General features: G+C 41.2%; 1 pseudogene; it reads right to left on the bottom strand.

The window, feature by feature from the left end:
* Positions 1-2,425: 2,425 nt before the first annotated feature.
* LOC137763690 (mitochondrial import inner membrane translocase subunit Tim17-B pseudogene) lies at positions 2,426-2,981 on the bottom strand (annotated as a pseudogene).
* Positions 2,982-7,615: the final 4,634 nt, after the last annotated feature.

The raw sequence follows: 7,615 nt of genomic DNA, 5'->3' as shown, positions 1-7,615 counted from the left end.
GAAACTGTGAAATGATGTTCATTGCTTTAAGCTGCTAAATTTTGTGGTGTTTTGTTATGCAGCAATAGATAACTAATACAGATCTAGGTAATGCAAGTGGAGTGATACCAAATACCTAGAACCGTGGGTGTGGCTTTGGAACTGGGAAGCTAGAAGGAAGATAGTTTGGTGATTTCTTACAAAACTAAACATACTTTTACCATATGATTTAGCAATCACTCTCTTTGGTATTTACCCAAAGGAGTTGAAAACTCAGGCCCACACAAAAACTTGCACATGGATATTTATAGCAGGATTTTTAAATGGCAAAAAAGTGAAAAAACCTAACTGCTCTTCGGTAGGGTAATGATAAATTGTGGATTTATGGATAAATAATGGAAAACTATTACAACAGTTAAATGATAGAATCTTCATTTATCCAGAATCTAATGTTGAGTTATAGTCAGCAAAAGGATATGTACAATGATACTATATATGTAAAATTTTAAGATACTCAATGATACTTTTATTACACACACACACATACATATACATGTGCAAATATAGTAAAAAAAAATAACTAAAGGAATAATAAGCATCAACTGCAAAATAGTAGTTATCCCTGAGAAAGGGAGAAAATGGCTGAGTGGGGCTTCAGTTATACTCTTAACATTCTATTTCTTTAAAACAAACCAAAAAAGGTAAAAATTAATATTGAATAAATCTAGGAGATGGATATGTTTCATAATTTTCTATATGTTCAAAAATATCACAGTTAAAATGGTAAAATGTTTCTAAAATTTTTAAAAAGAGGAAGATTCAAGTATCCTTAAAGTAAGTTGTGAAGTATCATAATTTATTCTTAGTTTTCATGTCATCCTTTTATACTTCCCCTCCTGTAACACTTTCCAGAATTAGGTTCCCACGTCATCTTAATTTTCCTTTACCCCTTAGCCAAATTCCCTCTTAAAGCACTCCTGGATCTGATCTTACTATCTAAATAATAGGAATACTAGGTATACCAAAATTGGATCTTGCTATAAGAATGGAACTAGAGGTGTTTTATATTTAAAAAAAAAAAAAAAAAGGGCCATTGGCACTCCTGATTCTCAGGCCTTCAGATTTGGACTGAATTACACCACTGGCTTCCCCAGTTCTCCAGCTTGCAGACAGCTGATTGCAGGATTTCTCGGCCTCTATAATCTCCTGAACCAATTCCTATGATAAATCTCCTCATATACATAGGATATATGAGATATATATATCTCCTATTGGTTCTGTTTCTCTGGAGAACCCTAATACATGCTTAATACATAGAGAAAAGAAAACCCAATCCGCTATATTCGCACCACACTATTTTCATATTGCATATTATACTTACAAAATTGTAAGTTGTAAGAAGCACCATTATTTTATGTATCTTAAAGAGAAACTTGCTGACATTTAAACTACAACACAATGCTTTCTTATTAGAATTTTAAAATGTGTATGTATTGAAAGAATTCTAAGTCTTTTGTCACATATTTAAAAATAAAATACCTGCTCTTGTACATGTTTGAGGAAGCGAAACAAATTGGTTAACATATTGCATAAGCTTCTTTGCATTCAAAATCAGACCCTTGTGCCTAGATGCCCGTGTTTTTCCACAGCACACTTGTGTCATTAAGAACCTTGGTGCTGCAGCATTTCTTGAGTTCTCCACTCAAAAGGGGACTTCTGAGGTGTTGGTATTATTGTTTCTTGATCTGGGTGCTGATAACCAGGGATGTATTCAACTTGTGAAAATTCACTGAGCTTAAGTACACTTAATGATACTTGCACTTTTCTTCATGTCTGTATTATACATCAATAAAGAACTGAAAATTTTAGAAAAATGTCCCACTGTTTTTTTTCTGGAATTTTCTTACCAGCTACTGACTCCCCTTCTGCAAGTTTTGATGCTGGTCCTTGCTTGATCTAAGCAAATGTCAACTTAAGATTTTCAGACCAAGTTCATGAATGTGCATGAATGTACAACTATGTCAAGACTGTCATTTGGCTGCAAAAATTTTAAGACACATCCCAATTTCATGAATTAAAGATGTGAAAAATGTTTGTCTTAAAATCACGTTACACTGATACTTTGCTTTTGAAAATAATGGCATAGTATTTTTCACATTGCTGTAGTGTACATACCTTATTATTATTATTTTTTATTATTTTTTTGTCATTTCTAAACTGGCTTTAAATACTCATCAGGGCACCATGCAAAGGGACTGGGGTGAGAGCTTGTTACATATGAATGGGGGCTGGGGTGCCTGAGAGAGAAGGGACCCATCCATCAGGGCAGCTGGGGTGCCCCACCCCAAACCTGGGATAAGGCAACAGAGTAGAGGCCCTCTCTGGAGGGTCCCAGGACCAACTGGGAGCCAGCCCTCCCTTTGAGGGAGGTCATCAGGGAGGGACCCGAGGAGGAGCTCCCACGGTGGCGGTGACAGGCAGTCACTTCCTCAGTGGTATTGCTGATAGCTGGGGTAGCCTGGGGCCGGGGTACCCTCCTTAGGGGGCAGCTGGCTGGGGTCCTCCAGGAATGGGGGTGCAGTGCAGAACTGCTGCGATTGAGGAGGATGCCACCATCCTCGATGAGGGCCAACAGAATGCCTCCCATCATTGCCGAGCCCACCGTGGCCGATGGGCCACTGCAGGCAGCCAGCACAGCCCTGGTCAATGCTCCACTGGTGATGGAGTTCCAGGGATCTTCCTTGCCCCGCAGCCGCACCAGACCGCAGTCGATGGTGGAGAAGAGGTTCCACCGCACCGCGAAGCTACCTCCAATCTGAGCGGCTCGGATCCTCACAGCGTTGACACTCACTGCCTCTCATTCGGTGCCGAATTCCGACAGGGGCATTGCGGAAGCCCTTAATGGCCTGGAAGACGCCACCGCCGATAACACCCGTAGTGAAGCCTCCACCGCAGGCATCCACAACTCACCATGGGCAAGTCTCCCAAGCGTACTCCTCCATGGCGCCCTATACCTTATTTTTAAAATGACTCTATCAAAGTGCTTAATGGCTGGATATTCCATCCGAAGTTGCTTAACTAGTCCTATATTTTGATATATCTTCTCGCACCCATTTTTGCCACTATAAATTATGTTGCACTGGATATTTCCCTACAGTTAGCTTGTGGTAGACATTGCTGGTTGCCTACCCCAAATCTATTGAATGCCTCCCTCTCTTCATTGTGAACAGAAGCCCAGTTCTGTCGGGGTTGTTACAGTCCATTTAAGCGGAGGGGGTCAACAATCCTGTCTCCTGCTTTCACGGCTTCCACTGTTGGTAGCGTAGCCATATAACCCAATTCTGGCGAATGAGACTTAAGGGAAGGCTGCTGCAGGGATCCTGGAAAAGCTTTTTGCTTTCCTAGTAAAAGGGATACATGTGACAATGCCCCTTCTTGTTGCCTTAAACTTAGAAGAAATGTCTATGAAGGTAAGGTATTATCATCTCCACTGTACGGACGAGGAGACCTGGGCACAGAAATGTTGAGTAACTTGCCTGTGGTCATACAGCTGTCAGTCGGCATCCAGATCTTAGTGTGTGGCTCCAACACACTAAGAATGACAAAGCAGAAGAGGAGCCCAAGATCTTGAAGGCATCACTGAGCAGCTGAACCCAGGCCAGCAACTGTCTACCTCCAGACTTACGTGAGACTCCAATTTGGTTAGACTATTTTATTTACTGCTGCGTCAGGGCTTAGTTGCAGCACCTGGGATCTTCGTTGAGGCATGCGGGATCTTTCATTGCAGTGAGTGGACTCTTTGTTGTGGCACGCCGGCTTCTCTCTAGTTGTGGCCTGCAGGTTTTTCTCTCTCTAGTTGTGGTGTGCGGGTTCCTGGGCATGTGGACTCTGTAGTTTGCGGCATGAGGGCTCTCTAGTCGAGGAGCACGAGCTCAGGAGTTGTGGTGCAAGGGCTTAGCTGCCCCGCGGCATGTGGGAACCTAGTTCCCTGACCAGGGATCGAACCCTCGTCCCCTGCATTGGAAGGCGGATTCTTTACCACTGGACCGCCAGGGAAGCCCCAGACTATTTTTAGATATACTCTGTTACTTGCAGCAGAAACAGACCCAAACACATCTTTTGGGCTGCCATTATTTTGAACCATTTTCTTTGATTAGACTCTCAAAGTGGGTTTGAGTCAAATATTATGACTATTTTTAAAGGCTCTTGGTACACAGCACTAATTATTTTCCCTAAGAATTGTACTAACTCAGCGCTCTCTTAGCACTGGGTATTGCTGACTAGAGTCAGAGGGTGTCAAACTAAGGATGACTAGCACCATCAATAAACCAGTGGAAGAAGGAGACTATAACTCCTCTGGAGTATTTTCAAATCAATCCTTGCCTTGCTTTTAAGGTGCGTTCCCCTTGTGATTTAAAAAAAAAAAAAAATTCATGAGTCTTAAGGTACATTATTCCCCAGCCTCAAATAAGTTATTTTGTTTCTTACACAATAACACAAATAAAAGCACAGGTACTGTAAAAGACTGAGAAAGCAAACTAGAAAGAAAAATAACCCTCACATGTGATCTCAATACCGAAGAAAATCACTTTACTATTTGGTGGCTTTCTTCTTGGGCTTTTATTATTCCCCATTTTCTTACAAGTGTAATTGGATTACACTGTAAGTATTTTTATATTTTGTTCTTTTATAATAAGCATTTCCTATTGTAAATATTTTAATGGTTGCATAATATTCCATCATGTGGATAAATCATAGCTTATTCAACCATTTCTGGATTGACAAAACAACAAAAGCAGAATCTGCAGAAGGAAGTAAAATTACCACCTCAGGTATGTGCTATATACAAATATATGGTATTTAAATAGTACAGAATTAGCTGTGCTCTCAGTTCTTCCTTGCATATCAAAGACTCTGTAATAGGGAAGGAAAAGGTCATTTTTTTTTTTTTTATAAATTTGTGTCATTGTTAGACTTTTTTTTTTTTTTTAAATTTATTTATATTTATTTTTGGCTGTGTTGGGTCTTCGTTTCTGTGCGAGGGCTTTCTCCAGCTGTGGCGAGTGGGGGCCACTCCTCATCGCGGCGCGCGGGCCTCTCACTGTCGCGGCCTCTCCCATTGCGGAGCACAGGCTCCAGACGCGCAGGCTCAGTAGTTGTGGCTCACGGGCTTAGTTGCTCCGCGGCATGTGGGATCCTCCCAGACCAGGGCTCGAACCCGTGTCCCCTGCATTGGCAGGCAGATTCTTAACCACTGCACCACCAGGGAAGCCCAAGGTCATTTTCTTATAAAAGAGAAAAGGCTCCACACGTCAGTGCTTTACCTTCCTATTCATATTCAAGATCTTTTTAAAATCTCATAAAATACATTCTAAAAATACGTAAGCAGTAGTCAATTTTTAGTTTCATTTTTATACAATGAAAGGATGCCACTTGATAGAACAGTTTAAAAATGTGTTTATCTAAAATAGTTTGAAGAACAGAATATTCTGATTAAACATTCTGGTTAATACTGAGTTGCCATGTAACACTATATAGATTATAAATTTTCAAAGAATTAGGATATGAGATAATGAAAACAAAATTTATATTAATCATAAGCTTTAAAAAATTACACCAACTTTTAAACCCTTTCTTTCATGATTCAGGAATTTATCTCCTGCTGCTGCCCTGTTCATTGTAAGTATCAGTGTGTTAGCAAACAGGCATTTCACTGATGCCCGTAGCCCTGTGCTGTGCCTTTTTTATAGTCATTTTGTAAGTCTGTTTCCTTCACTGGATTAAAAGTTTCTATATGGCAGGAACATTGTGTTTGCAACACACACAGCTTCTAGCAGAGTGCTTTGCACTCAGTGAGCATTCAATAGACATTTTGATATTTCAAACTAGTTCCCCCTAAATGGATAAGGGGTAGAACAAGTATTTGTAGCAATGGCAATTGTTGTTTCAAGTAAATTAAGCAAAAAAACAAGAACAAAAAAACCTTAATAGATATCTAATCTTTGATGAGAAATTTACTGAATGCTTTCTTTGTGGCAAATACCATGCTAAGTGCTTATAAACGTTAGTTGTCAAAATTCTCAAAACAATCAATGAGGTAGGTGGTATTTTATTTATTTATTTATTTTTATTTTTGGCTGCATTGGGTCTTCGTTGCTGTGCGCAGGCTTTCTCTAGTTGTGGTGAGCAGGGGCTAGTCTTCGTTGCGGTGCACGGGCTTCTCATTGTGGTGGCTTCTCTTATTGCGGAGCACGGGCTCTAGGTGTGCTGGCTCAGTAGTGGCGGCGCACGGGCCCAGTAGTTGTGGTTCGCGGGCTCCAGAGCTCAGGCTCAGTAGTTGTGGCGCACGGGCTTAGCTGCTCCGCGGCACGTGGGAACTTCCCGGACCAGGGTTCGAACCCGTGTCCCCTGCACTGGCAGGCGGATTCTTAACCACTGAGCCACCAGGGAAGCCCTAGGTGGTATTTTATTTACAGAGAGAAGACAGACAGGTGTTATATCAGGTATTCAAATATTTGTTGAGCACCTACCTACTGGGCACCGAACTAGCATCAAATAGCATAGCAGTCTCTCTGCCTTCTGTGGCGCTTATTTTCTAGTAGAACTTGCTAAGATCACATATATATCAGTATTCTAGATTTAACACATTACTTTATACATATTATGAGTTTGGACAATGTGAATTCATCCCTGAAATGGACCCATTCTCAGTGCTGACAAAAATTTGAGACTATAAAGCTGAAGTTCAAACTCTGGTGACTTCTTCAATGTAAAAGTCACCCTGAAGGTTACTCTGCCTTTGCTGGCAGCATCCTTGTGAGGATCTGACCTCCAAATTTAGAGTAAACAGAAAATATTCTCAAGAGAAGACTTATAAAATAATAAAAGGAACCTACGATGGGATTAAAGAAATAGAAGTTAAGGCTATAGCTTTTAAAGCCAGATACCTAGCTTCCGTATAAACCTCAGTTAAGAGTAGTAGAAGAACAGAAGTCAGAACACAGAATGGGCTGGGCTCTCGGCAGCTAAGTGGGGTGGGAAAGTCTAGGGGAAGGAAGGAAGTTCCAGGCACCATCGCAATTCACACAGCAAAGCTACAGACCCTCGGTGCTAGGCCATTTTGAATTTTATTTACTTCTCTCTGGAGCTAGACACATAAGGAGACACCCAGTTCAAAAATGCAAAGAGAGAAGAGAGGAGTTTCAGGTCTGAAACATTCAAACGTGCATCGGACACTTCCTTTGAAACACTGAAGTTGCTGGGGGTTGACTGAGGGCTCCTCTCACTAGGCCAGTGCAATTTAATCAGTAAACTGCAAGGTCTTCATAACTAATCCCCAGTGGTATGGGGCGTCTTAGGAAAAGTCACAAAGTTTCATTCAAATAAAACTGAAGTTGAACTGAGAAAGTGAACAGAAAATGCTGGAATAGGAGTAAGAAAGGTGGTTTTAGAAGCTGCTGAGTGGGCAGAAAATTGCCTTTTCCTCTAGCTTGAAGCAATTTTCCCAACTACCACACTACCTAAGAAATCTGAGACAACGGGCACCAAACTATTTCCAAACGCAACAACTTGCAAACAGCTGACCACGGCTCTCGTGCGGTGACCCCTGAAGTCTACTCAAGCACACCTAGTGAAG

Source organism: Eschrichtius robustus, chromosome 4 (genome assembly GCF_028021215.1).
Source record: "Eschrichtius robustus isolate mEscRob2 chromosome 4, mEscRob2.pri, whole genome shotgun sequence".
NCBI classification, from domain to species: Eukaryota; Metazoa; Chordata; class Mammalia; order Artiodactyla; family Eschrichtiidae; genus Eschrichtius; species Eschrichtius robustus.
The sequence above is the reverse complement of the archived record's forward strand: the minus strand, read 5'-3'. Positions and strand labels throughout refer to the sequence as shown.